Source organism: Mastomys coucha, unplaced genomic scaffold (genome assembly GCF_008632895.1).
Source record: "Mastomys coucha isolate ucsf_1 unplaced genomic scaffold, UCSF_Mcou_1 pScaffold21, whole genome shotgun sequence".
Lineage (NCBI taxonomy): Eukaryota > Metazoa > Chordata > Mammalia > Rodentia > Muridae > Mastomys > Mastomys coucha.
Window position 1 is genome coordinate 42,818,249 of NW_022196904.1, and position 18,870 is coordinate 42,837,118.

The window sequence follows — 18,870 nt, forward strand, 5'->3', positions numbered from 1 at the left end:
GGGTTTTCCACAGGTCTGGATTAGGGACCAATGCAATAAGATTGAAAACTCTCTAGGGAATTGGAGATAGAGCAGTTACGAGGAGGCTTGCTTTGAATTTTGGGGTTCTAGGTTTGATCCCCAACACCAAAACCCCACAAAAATTACCTCCCTAATCCTAGCATAACAGTGGCTAGAGCTGTTCCCACCAAGTTTTAGGAGTTAGAAGAGGGAAAATGCCCCAGCTTAAACCATCAGATTCCCCAGGGGCTGAAAGGGATTCTGTAAGGCTGAACTCTTAGCTTTTTACTCAGAATCTGCTTTGCTAGCTGTCAGGAGAGTTAGGACTCTCAAAACAAGCTGGGATATTTGCTAAGGCCAAACATTCTTTAAAAAATGAAAATATAACTACATATCATATATACCCCCAGAAAGCTTTGGTTCAGAGAAGTCCTTTTTTTTCTGTGTCCTTTTGGCCTCTTTCTAAAGAAAGTATGCTCTACTCGCTTCTCATCTGAGCATGTTAAAAACATTTTGGTTGTGTTGTAGTACTGAAGCATCTTAAGGAATGCATGGAGTAAGAGTCAGGGATAGCAAATTCTTATCAGAGTGTTGACTGTAGGCTCTGGCCTCTCATATTGTAAGGAAGGCTGATTCTCAACTGAGGAAGCTTGTCAGTGTGAAACTTTTACTCTTGTCAACTTATAACAGAAACAGTAATACAACAGGTCTCCTTAAGAAGCTGCAACATGGTGGTCTGGAGAGCTGACTCAGCAGTTAAGAGCACCAACTGCTCTTCCAGAGGTCCTGAGTTCAATTCCCAGCAACCACATGGTGGCTCACAACCGTCTGTAATGGGATCCGATGCCCATTTCTGGTGTGTGTCTGAAGACAGCTACAGTGTACTCATGTAAATAAAATAAATAAATCTTAAAAAAAAAAGAATCTGCAACCCAGAGAAAGAAATAGTTATCTTAATTTGATCTTAAACCTTATCAATCATTTTAGATGTATTTTCTGATTCTAGGGCAGTGTTTACTTGATATAAACAAATCCAGCTAATAATAGCTTTTCTGATTCAGAATGTTATAAAAAGCTGACCAGCATTAGAGGTTTGTGAATCACCCTGGGTCCAGGCACCCAGGTTGCTATTGTTGCCTTGTTCTTTGTTGCAAAGAAAACAGGAATGTTTAAAGCTCAGCAGCCTGTTTTCACATCACCATGTTAAATAACTATGGCTATAGTCTCTGTGGATGCATTAACATTTTACCAGGCTAATTGCTCAGTTGAGAATCAGCTTCCATTAGAATATGAGACCCCAGAGCCTACAGTCAAAACAAAGGGCCATATGAAACAGCCTTTTATTTCCGTGATAGAGATGTTAATAACTTGGATGCTGTTTCCTCAGATGTCACCTAGGATCTACAGGCAAAAGAATGCAGTATGCATAGTTAATTGTGTGTCTGGTTTTCATGTCTGTTCATTTGTCAAAGACTTCAATATCCTATTTTATGGCCAGCATAAGAGTTTATAGTAGTTAGGTTTGCTAGTTTTGATGGTCCATTTTTCTTTTCAGGAACTGTTTTCTTTCTGCTAATTTTATTCCACTTTATAGAAGAATTAATATTTTATTGTGAGTGAAATCATCATGTTCCCGGTGACAGTGTGTTTACTTACTTTCGCACACTCAGGCAAGCCTGTAAAATCATGAACCACAGGGAGGTTGCTCACTGCCTGGCAGTAGGGTGCAACAACAGGCTGTTAGAACATGCTCACAACAGTTTTTAGTGAGACGTCACCACAAGTCTTGCACTTATGGGATTCTTCTCTCTTATAAAATGTTTCATGCGATTTGTTAAAGTTCAGATTGAAGAAAATTTTGTAGCATTGCTTAAACTATGAAAGAAATTCTTTCACAAAACTCAGTGTCATGAATACATGTTCAGAGATATTTTTAATAATTTTTTTATTCTTAAGTACTTCATGTATACATTATATCCACCGTCCTCTCATTTGAACTACTCTCCTATACTCTCCCTCTGAATTTCACATATTGTTTCTATCAACCCATTGGGTCAGAGTAATTGTGCCTGTTAGACATGAGTGTGGGGCCATCAGTGGAGCATGATCTACTTACCAAGAGTAAAAGTAACTGAGTCTCCCTCTTACTATCCATCAGCTACCCAAAGCTCCTCAGCTCCTCTCCCTCATCCATGCTGGCTTATTAAGTGGCTTGATCTTGTGCAAGTAGTGAGTGCATGTTCTGTATCCATGACTGGAGTTCAGTGGCCATGAAGTATCCAATAGACACTATTCACAGCAGTCTTCTCTACCTTACAATCTTTCTACCCCCTTTCGATGATGCTTCCTGTGCTTTGGCATCAAGGATTGTGATGCAGAGACTTACTATGTAACCACAGCACTGCACAGGTACTGTCTGCACATTGACCAATTCTCTGCAGTAACTGCTACCCACTGCACAGAGGCACATTTATCCTGTGAGTCTATGTCCACCCTGATAGAGTGATAGGAATCTGAGACAACATCTTCTTGTCTTGGTAGAGACTTACTAATTGAAATTTGAGGCACCCCACGTGCAACCATATTGCACACTTCTCTACTTTCTCCCTATGTTGGATAAGTAGACTAAATATAGCCCGCTGATACACATGTGCTTTGACTGATGTGTTAGGTCTTTGGCTGGCTGGGCCCTTTATAGTGGATTCTCATTGTGCTGTAATGTGTGTGGAAATGGTAGGGATTATTCAGAAATTCAGTGGTGTTGACCTTAAGATTGTAGGAGGTAATGCTTTAATTATAGATTTCTGAACACTTGAATTAAAGAGCAAGTGGTGGTAGTGGAATCTGTATATATAGAAGGTGGGTAGCCACTCTAGTGGCTTAATTGCATTCTTTTGTATCAACATATTTTAAATTTTAAACTTAAAATTAAATTTATCATGCCTCCTGAAGCTATTGAATATAGCTTTGTCTTTTTTGATATATTCTTGAATACTACTATGTACAATATACAGACAGTGAAACATATGCTATCTCAGGCTTCATCCTCAATTATCCATCCGTTGTAAGAGATGCCTTGTTTCCCTAAGGACTTAATGAGCCTGTTGACTTCAAAGAACTATGAAGAATTATTTAAGGTGATTTAAAACATTGGACTTCAATCTTAAAGATAACACAGTGATAAAAACACAGGCTCAGATAGAATTAGCCCACAGAGAGTCCTACATACAAGACAAATAAAGACTATATGTCTGGTTCAGTAAGACTTCAGTGGTAGCATTTTGTGATTGTATATGTACATGAGCATATTTTCTCTTTGTACATTGAAAGAAAAACAATAATATCTAACTATTTTTTTTAAAAGATAAATAAGAATATGTGTGGCATTCAGAAAAAGATCCAGGAAGATATCTTATAGAGGTTCTCTACTACATGTATATATTATCTGTGAGTTTCTAGAAGAGAGCATACAATTAAGACAGATTTAAATACATGCTACCAGATGCTTATGTAGACATATGTTCATATGTGCGTGCGTCTAGAGGGACTGCATTGGTCTCTACCCAAATATAATAAAACCTGTGATATAGGGAACAAATCTCTATAATTTTTTGACTCTGATTTTTGTCTATATCTTAGTAATCATCCCCCAAATTAAAAAAAAAAAAAGATCTCTATCTGGTATACCACAGTTTCGCCAAACCAGATTTTCCCCTGTATGTTTCATGAACACAACCATGGGGCTGCTTTGGCGAGTGGGACTGGGGTGTTGGTTTACTGAATAAAGCACTTGCCACACAAGCATGGGGACCTGGGTTCATCTGAACCCTGGTAAAACTGAACTCATTGTCACCTTCCTATGACCTCAGCTGGTGGAGACAAGAATTCCTGGGTGCTTGCAGGCTTCCTAGCCTGCTTAGGCAGCAGCAGTATACAAAAGAAAATCTGCGTTCAAGAAGGCAGAAGGCAAAGATAGAGCACGGTGGTTTTTCTGTAACCCCTGCATATTCACTGTGCCATTTGTGCACTCGTGGTCATACACTAGAACATGTATACTTATGTTCACAACATATCATATACACATGGTATTTTCAAAAACAAATTTTGGGGATTTTTTTGCTTTTTCCATTAAAAGCAGCTTGGCATCTATTCTGAAGGTAGAAACCTACTGTCACCCAACATAAATTTCTCATTTATTTCAGAATTTAGGGGGTCAGGACAAAAAAAAAATCTCTTTAACAATTTCTGCAGCAACAGAGTTGTTAATATTTCCAGTCAGCCAGACAATGCTTCACTGAAATGCAAAGTGAAGGCTCCTGGATGCTGCCTGCATTCCTTCATATTCTTTTTCCTTCCTTCACCTGCTGTCCAGTGTGGCCTCCCATATTGAAAACTCATCTGCAGCACTAATCTGTATAAGCTCGTGAGAAGGGACATCAGACCTCCCAATCAGGGGACTAGTGTGCAGTCTTCCTGAGACTTGAAATGCGCCCCCAGGTGAGCCACATTAACATAATGGGAACCTGATAGAATGCAGATTCTTTCACCTCAGAGTGAAACAAAACCTCTAAGATTCAGGTCAAACAACCATACAGGTACTGGGAATTGAACCTGGGTCCTCTCAAAGAGCAGCAGTCTCTTAATTGCTGAGCCATCTCTCTAGCCTCCAGGAATGACAATTTTAAAGACAACTATACTAGGGGGATGCTTGTATACACAGTCAGGTAAGAAATAAACTTTTCAGTTATAGGAAATAGTTTATGTAGAAATAACATATGAATAAAATGTGAATAGAATAGTAAGACTGAATTGAAAGTAGATTTTAGTTGCTGAGAACAAGTAATTATGAAATTTTTTCTTCTTTATATTTTATGAGGAAGATGAATAAAATATGATCTAAGAGAATTCAGTCAACTGATGCAACTATAAGTTTAGGAATAATTAAAAGTCCCTTGAAGGTTGATATTTAACTAGCTGATTGTTCATTTTCATGGATTTCTTTTTCCTTTAGTTTCCCTCTACTAGATAAGAGTAAGCAACTGTACTGCATTTCTGTTGCTATTACTTAGGCCAGGAAGGACTCTATGGTTTGTTTCAAACTTCTTACATATTTTTCTTGGGGTATGTTGTTCTCTGGTTGTTTTCATTGTTGATGCCTGGCAGAAAACAATGTAATGGATTAATTATGGTTCAAATTCTAAGGGTATATGACCCATTGTGGCAGGGGTGGCATGGGCTGGGCCTTTTGACAGAGCAGACGGCACTGCTCACATTCTACCTGGCTCTTCTCACACTGGGAATGCCCTCACAGTCATACCCAGGAGTGTGTCTCCTAGGTGGTTCCAAATCTATTGACAACAGAAACCCTCAGACTCATACCTGGGCTTATCTGCATATGTTTGCATCTCCCCTCTCTTTTTTTGATTGTCTCTTACTGTGTTGATGATTAATCCTAGGAACCTTCCAAATATTCGTTCTCTCTCTGAGTCTCTGAAGATCCCACTAGTGAGCTGTACCTACAGTCGCTTGTATCTCTAATGTTTTAGCTACTTGGTGTTCCATCCCTGTAAAGCTTAGCAACATGAAATTACACCAAGATAATAGGTTGGTGGGAACAAGGGGTGCTGGTGTATGAAGTAGTTACAAGCTATTTCAGTCGAGCCAGTAGAGCACCCATGTGTGGGATACAATCTTCCACCACAATATTTCTATTGTGTAATAAGGAAACAGGACATCCTATGCTTTGAGGGAGTGTAAGCATATACATAAGAGGTTTTTTTAATTAACCGTAACTCATTCCCCTAACTAACACACTAAAGTTGGACTGTTCAAAGTATATTCTAACAACAGCCATTCTCAAAAATGGTCAAGACATTTTTAGAGATTGACAGTAAAGAGTTTAGCCAGCCTGTTAAATGACTAAATATTAATAGCTGATTCTGTTAGCCTCCTGTGAACACTTGACATATCTTACTTTAATTCCTTACCACATCAGGAAACATCTTATTGTCATTCCCCTTTTAAAGTTAAAGAAGCTTAGCTACAAGACATGAGTGACTTTTAAAGTTGGAGAATCTGAAGATGGTAGCACATGCTTGTAGTTCCAGTGTTGGTGAGACTGAGGCAGGAGGATTGTGAGTAAAAGGGAACCTGGTGACATTTTACCTGGGCACAAAATGAAACCATGTCTTTATTTTTCAAACCTTTGTAAGTAGCTGATGAGAGGTGGGGCGGGGATATAAACCCTGGCATATGAATTTTTGTATTAACATTTTACTGCTAGTAGTTTCTTTACCTGGAATTTCTCGGAGCATTCAGTATGCATTCTTTCATCTTCTTGGGAGAATGTCTTGGGTGACAATTTGCAAGTATATTCAACCATAGAGTTGGTCCCCACCCTTCCTAGAATGTCATCTTGGATGGAGAATTAACGAAAGCACATTCAAGAAAAGACCCTATGTATTGAAACAAAAATTTTAAATTATTTTAAACTGAGAATTGTATTGACATGCAATCTGCCTACAATATGTTTACCACAGTTAAAACAAATGTATTTCAAGGCTCTTACTAATAAAGAATATATTTTGAGTCTGTGCTTAGTTTTGTTTGAAAATGATATCCAAGGAAATAAATAGAGAAACTGTAGGAAAGACAACTGAAATTTAATTAGTTCCATTTGTGCTAGGAATTTTCCAAGTACTTTATATACTTTGTCTAAGAAATTTACTTCTTTCATAGAGCTGGGAAATTGTTTTCAATCTTTTCTGTGGGTAAAAGAGTGCTGATTATTTCAAATAAGTGTTATGCCCATAAAATTCGAGTCCAGACTCCTGGAAGAGCACATTCCATTCCAACCCCCTCTAGTGTGATGGCTGTCAAATGCAAGTAGTTTATAAAGTGGGAAGAAGGTGCACACCTGTAATTATAGTACCTGGGAGGGAGGTAGAGGCAGGAGGTTCAGAAGGTGAGGAAATGTGAGACTCTGTTTCAAACTAGATTAACCTTTTAAAAATATCTATCCAATTTTATGACACATTTAAAGGTCAATGATAATAAATCACCCTCTGCTATTTTCCCTTAAAATACTCAGAACAAAGTGTGTTTGAGCTGTGTGAACAACAGGGATCACTCTAATGTGCCTGCATTAGTCACAATTCCTATAACTACAGATGTTAACCAAATGGCACACTCAAAATCTGTTGTCCTTATCAATCGCCAAAATGAATTAGAGCTTTGTGCAATTTAAGATATACCATTACCTGTTCAAATGCCTTAGTATAACTCAAAGATAATTCTCTGGTTGCCTGAATCATCTTGTGGAGTCTTCCATTGATAATAGCAGAAAACTCTAAAGTCTATCCATTTTCTTTGGAGACATTTGCATAACATATGTCTGTATTTTGGTAAGACTTCATGCTTTTCTATTCTGCAGAGTCTCGTAGTTCCCCATCTTTCATTTCTTATCTTAAGAAATGTGAATACGTGACAACCCTGAGTAAAAGACAATGACAGTAGCTTGGAGGTCAAGGAGGGGTTTGTGGAGACATCCTCTGAGAACTGTCTTCATAGATCAATAGAAAAATCACACATATTGTTATTGACTCTGAATTTTTTCTTCACCCTAAAATTTCTTCAGAGTATTACGCCTGTGTGGTGAAAATCAACTCAATACAGCTAGATAAGCCAGAGAGGCGCCTAACACCGTTGCCATAGTAACAGACCCTGGCAGAGTCTTCTGGGACTTTGAGGCTGGAGGTCCAATGAGAGAGTCCTATTACCTGTCTTGCTGCTGTTTTGACACATATTGATTTACTGCGAGTAACAAGTAGCCAGACTCAAATTGCAGACCACTCCTGGTGATGAAAACCGGGCTGTTGTGTAACAAATGCAGAGTTGAGGATAAGTAGGGAGGAGATGAAAGCCCCTATGTGTCTCAGCATGAGCATCACAGGAGCAGCCATTCTCCGATCTCTAAAAACCTATGTTTGTATCCCTCTATACAACTTGAAAACTTGTGAGAGTGATGATTACGTTTTCAAAACTCGATAACAGGTTATGCTTGTTTTTTAAGGCCTTGTTTCCATTTATGTATGCAAAACCCTAAAACATGCCTACAATGCTCAGATCCATGGGAACAAAAAGGAACATTTGTGAATATATTTCTGGTTCATTTGTCTCAGTGCAATGTCAGTTCAGAATAAAGGAACCAAAAACGTCTAAAAATAAATGTAGTACTTTGACTTCAGCATTTAAAATTTATTCTTCTGGATAATGAGTTTGCTCCTTTAAAGAATTTAGATTGGTCACTTAGCCATGTTCACTGGGGCTAACAATATGGTACAAGTTGCACTCTGGTAAAATGTAACACTTAACACAATAGTAAAACTTGTTGGCCACTTCTTTCTGAGAAAGTGGTGGGAAAATGCAGAACTAATGAATTAAGGAGATGCCTGCACTGGAAGGACTCAGCTGCTGGGCTTTTATTTGAGATTGAAAACCTTCAAATGTGGGAAATTCAAACTAGGTTACTATCTAGGGTTATAACCTGACACTATATCCACTTTTAGACCACCTTTAAAAGGAAGGAAAATGAAGTTTAATATTTATCACAAGGCTGGAAAGAACAGCTTATAAATTTAAAAAAGTCTCTGAGTTCATAGCATTTTTCCTTTTCTCATTTGGCTTAAGATGTAACTATAATGAATAGTAAAAATAATAGAGCTGAAAACTAACAATTTGTCACCTACAGCTATTTAGCAATGTGCTCTTAACTGTTAAGCCATCTCTTCAGCTCCAGGATTACTTAATCTTTTTATTTGCTTATGCTCTTTCCTCCCAATTTCTGTATTGCTTTAGCCTCCCTGCAGGAAAAAGCAGGTAAGAGTATTTAGATGTCACAAGGGTGGGCATATATACCTACACATTCACATATGTGTATGTATTAGAAGTAAAATTAGTTCATAATTTAGTCCAATAATTTGGCATTTTAATCAATTTTCAACAATTTTGTGTGAAAAAAAATGTTTCCTCTTCTGTCTGTTTACACACGTGCGCACACACACACAAACACACACACACACAGTGTCCAGGAACCACTTTCTGTATATTACTTAATTGTGTAAGTGCTTGTTTTGGTTCATACCCTGCAGCACACACAGTTCTTTAAGTCAGAAACTGTTATCCTCATGGAGACCAAAATGTGGACACTTCATTCCTTCTTAAAAGGGGGAACAAAATACCCATGGAAGGAGTTTCAGAGACTAACTAGGGAGCAGAGACTGAAGGAAGGACAATCCAGCCTGATATAGCTGTCTCCTGAGAGGCTCTGACAGTACCTGACTAATACAGATGTAGAGGCTCACAGTCATCCATTGGACTGAGTACAGGGTCCCCAATGAAGGAGTTAGAGAAAGGACCGAAGGAGCAGAATGGTTTGCAGCCCCTTAGGACGAACAACAATATGAACTAACTAGTACCCTCAGAGCTCCCAGGGACTAAACCACCAACCAAGGACTGCACATGGAGGGGTCTGATTGTTCTGGCAGCATGTGTATAGTAGAGGATGGCCAAGTCGGTCATCAACGGGAGGAGAGGCCCTTGGCCCTATGAAGGTTCTGTGCCCCAGTGTAGGGGAATGCCAGGGCCAGGAAGCAGGAGAGGGTGGGGTGGCAAGCAGGGAGAAGGGGGAGGGAACAGGGGTTTGTTCTTGTTGTTGTTTTTTGGTTTATTTATTTTTTTTTAGAGGGGAAACTGAGAAAGAGAAATCATATGACATGTAAATAAAGAAAATATCTAATAAAAAAAGAATTAAAAAATTAAAAAAAATATATGGGAACATAGTTACCAGATGGCCAGTTTTTTGTGAGGATCACACAGTTACTGAGTATCAAAGATTTTGTCGAAATAGTATCTGAATCAGAGGCCACAGTTCTCATATTTGTTCTTCATGCTGTTACAGCAAGGTTATCCTTAGGTTATTATCATTTTGAATATTTCCACTCAGCCCTTGGCCCCTTTTAGCAACTAATCCCTATTTTATGTCTAGCATTTCCATTTGCTGTTCCTTTACCTGTGTGTTCTGTCCAACAGAATTTTATAGCCAGTCCTCCTTGAAGTCCAAAGAAATAAATCAAAGGTGAATAAAAGTGAAGAACCGCAAGAGAGTTGTTATCATATAGTCACAAACTTAAATGATTTTCTTTTTAACATATATACTGTGGGTTGAAAGCCCTCAAAAGCAAAAAGGTATCATCTGAATGAAAAAATAGAAATGCTGTCAGTTTATAACAATTGTATATTTTAATTTAATATTGCCTTTCATTCCATAAAGATTAAATGTATTCATCTGTTTTCATGGGGAGGGCTTCTCTCAAGGAGAGCAGACATGTTCCCTTTTACACCTCTGTACACTAGAAGAGAGGGCTAGAGTGAACCGATTACTAAGGACAAACTTAGCCTTTATTTACCACACAACAACTTGTGCTTCTAAAGCACATGTCTGAAAAGAAAACTTAGAAATCAGCATCTGCCTGCAGTACTTGTAGCATCCCTCCTCCAGAGGGGCATCTCTCCATGGTAGCATCCCTCCATGGTGTGGCATTGCTCCAGTGGCAGTGGCTATCTTACTGTGATAGGACTTATACACCTTCCTTCAGCGGTTTTAGTACCCTTCTATGGTGGCAGAAGTTATATTATTTTGACAGGACCTATCACAGATACTAGGTTACAACTGATCCCATTTTGTCCTTGAGAAAAGCCAGTGTGCTCATTAGTTTATACAATGCCCTGGCGGCTAAGAGTGACCTTGCTTAGGTAGCCTAGCCAGTAAGCAGTAAATCCAGTTTAAATAGTATTACAAAAATTTTAATATCTGAAATTCATGTTTTCAATCTATATAATAAATTTTCTTTTTGAAGTTTTCCTCAAGATGAAAATACTTTAAAATTTTCAAACATCTACCTTAAACAACCAAATGAACACTACCTTGTAAGGGGAAATCACAAGTTGGTATTTGCCGTCTACTTGCAGTCTTCCCAATAAGAACAGTTTGGGGTTTAAGTCAGCTGTGCTAGTCTAAATGTGAGCTGTGGAGAAAGGAGGGGACTGAAGCAAATGACGCACTTACATGCAGTGCTCTGCCTGCTTGAATTTTTGAGAAGACTTGCCTACCCTGAGGTGGGGGAAAGAAGCGGGAATATCCTTTTTTATGAATCCAATGTATTCCTCCTGTGGGCTCAGGCTGCGTAAACAGAACACAGACAGATCCATGAAGAAACACCTTCACGCTGAGCCATCTTGGAGCCTTGTAGTTAGTGCACACCAACAGGCTGTGTGAGACAGTGCCACAGTATTACCGGTAGTAATTAGCAGTATGCTCATCCCGTGCTGTTGTCTTTAGAGATGAAAAGTCACATGTCTATAGGGCTTCCTCACTTCAGTTCTTGTCTCACATTTCCTTCTAATGCTTGACCATTTTACTTTCTGCTTCTCAGTGACATTGCATTATCTTGTGCTGAAGGCAGTTGCCTTTTTCCTTTAAATCACCAGCCTTGCTGTACAGCTCCCTGGAGTGGCACAGTCCAACATTCTTAGCATTGACTGTACGAATTAATATATCAAGTTGTGCCAGTAACTAGTACATGGTGGTAACCACTTAAAGTCGTATTGCAGAGTATTTTCCTGCTACTGTGTTAGAGGCAAGAATAATCTAGGAACTCTTGAGTGGTTCTCAACCTTCCAAAGGCAGTGGCCCTCATGTCATGGCGACCTCCAGCTATAACATTACTTTTTTTTTTTGTGCTACTTCATAACTGTAATTTTGCTATTGTTATGAAGCATAATGTAAATATCTGTGTTTTTAGCTGGTCTTAGGTGACCCCTGTGAAAAGGTCAGTCAACCCTGAAAGGGATAGTGACCCCACAGGTTGAGAAACTCTGCTGTAGACTGTGGGAAGGACCATGTATAAAAATTTGAGTGGATATCAGTGTATTTTTTTTTCTCCTTGGGACAAAATACGGGACAAAGCAACTTAAGGAAGGAATGGTTTGCTCTGGCTGCAGCTTAAGAGCACAGGCCACCATGGTGATGGAGGCATGGTGGCTGGAGCAGTAGGTCACACTGTGGCTTTAGACAGGATACACAAAGAAATGAGTGCTGGAAGGCAGGCCAGTGCCTCCTTTCTCCGACACTCAGTCCATCAGTGTGCTTTCTCACACAGTGGGACACTGCTACCCACATTCAGGCCGTCTTCTCAGTTAAAACTCTGGCTGTGCCATCACAGAAATGGATGTGCAGGGTTATTTCCTGGGAGCTTCCAAACCCAGTCAGATTGACAATCAACAGTTCACCTTTAGTTTTCCATATGATAGATCAGCAATCTCTTAAAATAAAATTCCTGAAATTACAAAATTGAACAAAAAATTGCAAATAATATGTGCCCTTTCACCTCAGAAGACCATAAATGGCAACCCTAAAGAATCCATCCTGAATATAGCTCCCTTGGTGGTGAGAGCTGCTGTAAGTTAGCTTCTCTCATAGGCTCATGATCCTGCAGCGGCACACTGGCTAAGCCCTTGTCAATTCCACAGACATGCTGTTTTCTAGCCTAGAATTTCCACAGGAGAGTTTGTGATATAAACAAGCTTAACTGAACCATGAATTTAAGGTAGACTTGGTTTTGAGACACAGCCATGAAAAAAGTTCTTCAGATCTTGTTTTTTAAACCAACTCATTTAATGTTTCCTTTTCTTTCCCAGCAGCCATTTCGGGTAACATGTTTTTGTCTCTCAGTTTAAATGTTGTCATTCACATTTTTCCCCTAAAATATACTCTCATAGACTATGAAGGGCAGAGACAATTAAGTATTTCTTAGGCTTCACTGAAAAGTAGGTAAAGGGCAGAGCAGGTTCTAAGTTTGTTTTGAAAGCTTCGCAGTGGGCAGAAAGTCTCCAGAGTCCCAGACCACAGCCATAAAGCCTGGATAGAAACAGTATGCTAAGTTATCTCCATCTACACATGTGGCAGTCATGGCTGCTACCCAGCCAAGGAATCATTTTTAGTATTCTTAGTACTTTGAAGTTTTGGATGATTACTGGAAATGCAGGCTTTCTTTGGGCATATGTTTCATTAGTGACCCCTTGCCTCCCCACCTGAAAGGACAAAGGATGAATGGCACTGCTCCTGTCCTGAGATCTCTCGGGTAGGCTGGACTTAGCTTTGCAGAGGGAGGTACTACGGACAACCATGCACATGTCCCAAAGTTTCACTTACAGATGTTTATGCAACACCTGCTCAAAGCTTGTAGCTAAGGAAGATCATGTATTTTCTTGTATATATTTTCTCAGAGCCTTATAACAATAACAACAGAATAATTCTTCAGTTAGCACTCCAGAGGAGCCTGAATTTCAAGGGCATCTTAGCCCCAAAGACATGAGCAGGCTCTTGAGAGCCTGGTGCCTAACACTGGTGGATCTGCTGAGTAATATAGCTGCCTATTTTCACTGGGGGAAGACTGAAGATGGAAACTCTAAGATACAAAGGGAGATGACCTTGACAAATAACCAACCAATAGAATTCCAGCTATACTCATACAGTCATAGAAAGAGAAACTCTCATTTCCCAGAGATGACTCAGCTGTCCACCCACACTGTGCTTATGCAAAAAGTCTGGGCTGCAAACTGCAACTCCCACTCCCATTGAACTCTTTACCGAACTGCCCTTCAGATAGAACAGATGTCTCCTTATGATCTTGGACTGTTCCAAAATACATTTTGATTACAACAGAATGGTGTGATCGTAAGGTAAAACTGTGTACACACACAGCTTTGGGGTGTGGAGCCTTGTCAGAGAACTAGAGGTTAAGCTGGTGGGGCAGGAAAGTCAGACCAAGATGGCAGGGTTCTTCATCTAACACTTTCCCAGGACTTTTTCCTTTAGGAATCCTCTGAGCTGTCGTGTATCTCACACAGAACCGAGACCTACATCTGGTGTCCCCCAGGAAAATTCTTCCCTCATTTGCTTCCTTTGTTTTTGAGCAGGAGACAGCAGGACTCCAGAAAAGGGATCATCCTAACTTTTGCCATTCAAAACACCAAGAGTCAACAGTGTGTAATTCCCAGAGGGTGTGTGCCTCTTTCTTCTCAACCACTGTGGATCCCAGTGTGATAAAACATCCCTCCATTGCAGAATTTAAACAGATAGTCTTCTTACTGTAACTAACAAAAAGCTTTCTTTTCACTTGTCACAAAGGAGTAGTTTGTATTTTTAGGTGCTGTCCATTCGTTCGCCACCTGCAGTGGAGGTGGCGAGTGTTTTATGAACCTTGTATCTTCTTGTTTCAGTAGGGTCTTCATAGTTGTGCCTATGTCTCAACAGCCAAAGCAAAGCAGACACCGAAGGTAATTACCTAGATGATTAGAGCGCACCTCTTCCCTTTGCCTTCACTGTAGAGCTTTGACCTCCAGCCAAACAAGGGGAGCTGGGCATTCAGGGTTGAGAGTCATGTATCATTTCAGAAAATATAGAACACTATTTCCCCTTGATTGTCCATATTTATAAAAAATTTAAAGATATACGGTGGGTATGTGGAAGGTAATACATTGGCTATGTTTTTGTCTTCTTAGTAAGACCTCCACACTCAGATACTGTTCCTTATCGACCTTACTATTGAAATCATTTGGAAGTATTAGACTGACACTTGCTTCTGTATACTATATTATATTGTAATAGTCTTTCCTGATAAACATTTAAGTAACAGATTTGTGAAATAAGAATTACCACTTATTTTGGGATTTTCCACTCTCTTCTTTCATACAAAATGGCCTTTTGTAGTTTGACACGTGTATGATCTTGTGGCACTTGTCACATTTCTGTTCCAGCACCATTCTTAGTTCTAGTGCATGCTTCTCCAGCTCACATATGCCCTGGCCTGACTAGTATGTTGCTTACAGGGTTAAGAAAGAAACACATTCTAGTTTGAATAAACTGATTCATTTTATTTTTTTTTAAGAAATTAATATGATCTAAAAAGAGCAGTAAACTTGAAAGACCTTTGTTTCTTACACAAAAATGCATAATATAGTTTAGAGAAACATTTTTAATTTCTTTTTTTATGAGATGGTTGGTATATCTCAGAACTACTTTATGAAAATACATATTTCTAGAGAAAACAGTTAAATGCATCATTTTATCCATCACATATTCCTGTTTGGTTACTATATGTGTCTGTGTGTGTGTATGCATGTGTATGTGCATGTGCATATGTGTGTACATGTATGAGTGCATACGTGTGCATATACATGGTTGTGTGGCTGTCCATGTATATATATTGCTCATGTGTGTGCACATGTGTGGGTATGTGTACACATGCTTTTGTGTGTATGTGTGCATATGTACTAATGGGTGTGCATGTGCATATGTATGTATGCATGTGTGACTGTCTGTGCATAAGCATGGGTATATGCCTAGCTGTCTATATCTATGTACATGTGGTTGTGTGCACAAATGTACAGTATGTGTATATATCTGTGCATGTGTGTATAAGTGTATGTGTGAGTGTATATATCTTTTTAAACAGTATGTATGTTGAACTAAATAAATGAGAAAGTGATATGGAAACCTTAGGATGTTTCCTATTTTAGGGAACCCTTTTAAAGAAAACCTTTCAAGGAATATGATCTTAGAAACAGGATTTTTCATGGAAAGTTTGTAATATAGGTAGCATGGTAACTCTCTGTGGGGAGCTTGGACCCCCTTGGTGGGCCTGATGCAATGTGCAAGGTCTGCTTTGTTTTTGCTCCTCTGCTTGCATTTCCCCGGAGATGATAGGACAGGACTACCTTGACAAGTTTCAGGAGTGTATTCCCATCTGGATGGATTCCTCGTCTATTGTTCTGTCTAAACGTAGATACAGAATGATGAACCTGGTGCTTTTTTCCTGGAAGTTGTCAAAATTGCAAGCATTTCTGTTTCCTATTCTTTCCTAGACACTAGGCAGTGCCCAGAGTATGTAGGGGTTGAGATTCAGGAATTGACTGTCTTGTAGGCCTCTAACACTCAAAGGTCTTCAGTCAATGAGGCCCTTTTTTGGATTAGCTTTCTCTCTAGTTTAAACTTGAAGCTGCAGAGAATGATGTCATGACCTTACTACACAGTGGGCAGTAAACATGAATAAGAAGGTACATCACACCTTTAAGCCCAGGGATAAAATGAATTGTGCAGAAGTCTGTATAGAAACAGCCACCTGACTCTTCCTCTTCCTGGAAGCTGGAGACTATAGCTTGTCCTGTGTGGGCAACTGCACCATGTTCTGGAGTTGCTTGACACTTAAGCTTCTTAGGCTTCTGTGTAAGGCTTGCTGTGCCTCCCTTATATCTCTGCCCACTTTGCTATTTTCTGTACTTCATATTAAGTCACTTACCACAGATTGAACTCACTCCACTTATATGCTGCTTCTATCCTGTGCCCTGTCTCAGCATTTATCCCTTCTGTTTGGACACCCTGAATTTAGCACATCTATGTAGGACTCGAGGAATGACCTCCCATTGAGCTGATATAGAGTGAATTGACCTGATCTCTGAGGTTTTGGTGCCCAGACATTTTTGTTAAGCACATTAATGGCCTATTTTCTGTGCTTCACATGATTCTTCAAATATCTAGTGCATTCTCTGATTGCTAATTAGTGAGCCACCAGATGTGGTTTATCTTTACATTTTTCTGACTTTCTTTAAGTGAATGGCTTTCATAACAATATGAATTTCAATTTTATTATGAGATAGTTAGTACAAGAAATATTACAAGAGAATGATTTCATAGGATAATGTCTTAATATTTACCTTACAGACCCACAGTTGCAGTACTTGGGGCAGTGCTTATGATGGTATTTGGCACATTGACTTTAGGAGCCAATGTTTTCTTGGGGGAGGCATCAGCATCACATCCCAGAGTTAAACTTGAGCTGTGTCTTCATTAATATTTTATGTGATGCATTTCTCGAGGTTAGGTTTCTGGTGGGTGTCCCAGAAGAGCTTTTATCAAGCATCAAGAAAGGCCATTAGAAAAAAGATAAAACCTAGAAAGATGCTCAAGAAAAAAGCAAATGGCTATCACGGGATAGAGAAAACATTCCCATCAGAGTTGGAAAGGTCACATATTTAAAAAAAAATCAGGATCAGAGAAGAAGGAATAAAGAAAATAAAGATATGATCAGATGTTATCAAGACTGTAGATGGGCAGTCTTGAACACAGAACACAGAAGAGGAGAGCCGATGAGAGGCCAGTGTAGAAGTGCCAGGTAGACATACATAGGATGAGGGGTAAGGGTCAAAAAGAGATTACTCTGCCATAAGAACACTGACTTTCTCTTGAAATCTTACAGAGATTTTAGAGAAATTTCTAGAATCAAAAATATACATGAATAGATGACATTGTCCATCAGTCTAGTTACATTGCAGAAAAGAAACCATAAGTGTAGAGATTGGAGAAATGTTAGCTAACCATATTAGGCTTGGTAATGTGTGTATTAAGACTGTGGCCACTTACCCTAGACCTTCTACTGATCAAAGTACCATATATAGGGGCCAGCAAGATGGCTCAGCAGGTATACATGCTTGCTGCCAAGAATAATGACCTGAGTTTCAGCTGACCAATTGAGTTCAATCTCCAGGACCAACAGGTGGAACAAAGGAACCAACTGCTTGTCCTTCTGTCTTTTTATGCCCCTGCCCATGTATGCAATACCAAGTATAATTGGCATCAGACAGAGCCCCATAAGTTCAGCTTTCCCCCTAAATATGAGAGTTCTTGAATGTGGAAACACTGAGTCCAGGGAGTTTATCTAAAATGAACCACTGAGGCCATCTTTGCACCTTCAACAATAGCTGAAACATAACATACTGGCATTGGCCACTCCTGCATCCATCTGCTCAGTTGCTGTAACTGGCTGGTTCTAGTAGATTGTGATTTCTGTTTATGAATAAGGAGTTACTTTGGTGAGAATTTTATACAAAATTGATTTGCTGACTACTCACTGAAACTAAAAAAAGAATTCCAGAAAATGGTATCTTTATACTTTTTAATGGTAGTTACTATTTTACTATTTTTTTTAATCTCTGGGTAGTATCGGTTGACCAGGTCAAATAAGTTAACAAAAAGCACAGAGTGGTGTTCCTTATCAACAAGTTTTCAGACATTTCTGACTCCAATTTCTTATTCTCCAGATGTTTCCCAGATCCTGCAGTCCCAGTTTGCCTGGTGATTTAGCATGCTTTTTGCTTAGCATAACAGGGCTATAAAAAATGTGCTGCTCTGCCCCCTCTAAGCCCCACAGTGAGCCTGTGGCATTTATATTAAAACTGTACCTTGTGCCAAAAATCCTCTCTGGAGTATTCTCCAGCCATTTACAAATTTCTCAGCATGAGTTCATTACACACATGCCCAGAAGCAGTAGTTCCAGATGTGTGGCTGAGTTGAGAGCTTTGCATACAAGTTAGTACATTTTTCTCTTATGAGGTCTGCGAGTTCTTCATAACCTGCATCTATTCTGTGCCTACCAAGTGTCTGGCATGGGTGTCATGAACAGGGTAGTGAACAAGGTATGCCTTCATGTCCTAGGAGTGGGAGAAAGACACAACACCCAGATGGATGGCAAAGGGTAAGAGTCTAGATTTAATGATTTACAACTTACAGCACATAGTTTCTGTCACAGCTACTCCATTCTCTTGGTTTAACTATAATATGTAATCAGTTAGCATAGCTATGTTATAATAATACTTTATATACAACATGGTTGACTAGATTGGTCCTCTGGCTATGCATAGTTTTCTATGTGCTGACAGATCACTACAATGCCATCTTAAATGCTAGAAAGAAAA

The 18,870-nt window shown here is 39.3% G+C and overlaps 1 protein-coding gene across 4 annotated transcripts in view; it reads left to right on the top strand.

Annotated features, from left to right (window-relative positions):
- Positions 1 to 18,870, top strand: part of Gas2 (growth arrest specific 2) — a 133,049-nt gene that overhangs the window by 90,082 nt on the left and 24,097 nt on the right. The gene's annotated exons all lie outside the window — the stretch shown is intronic.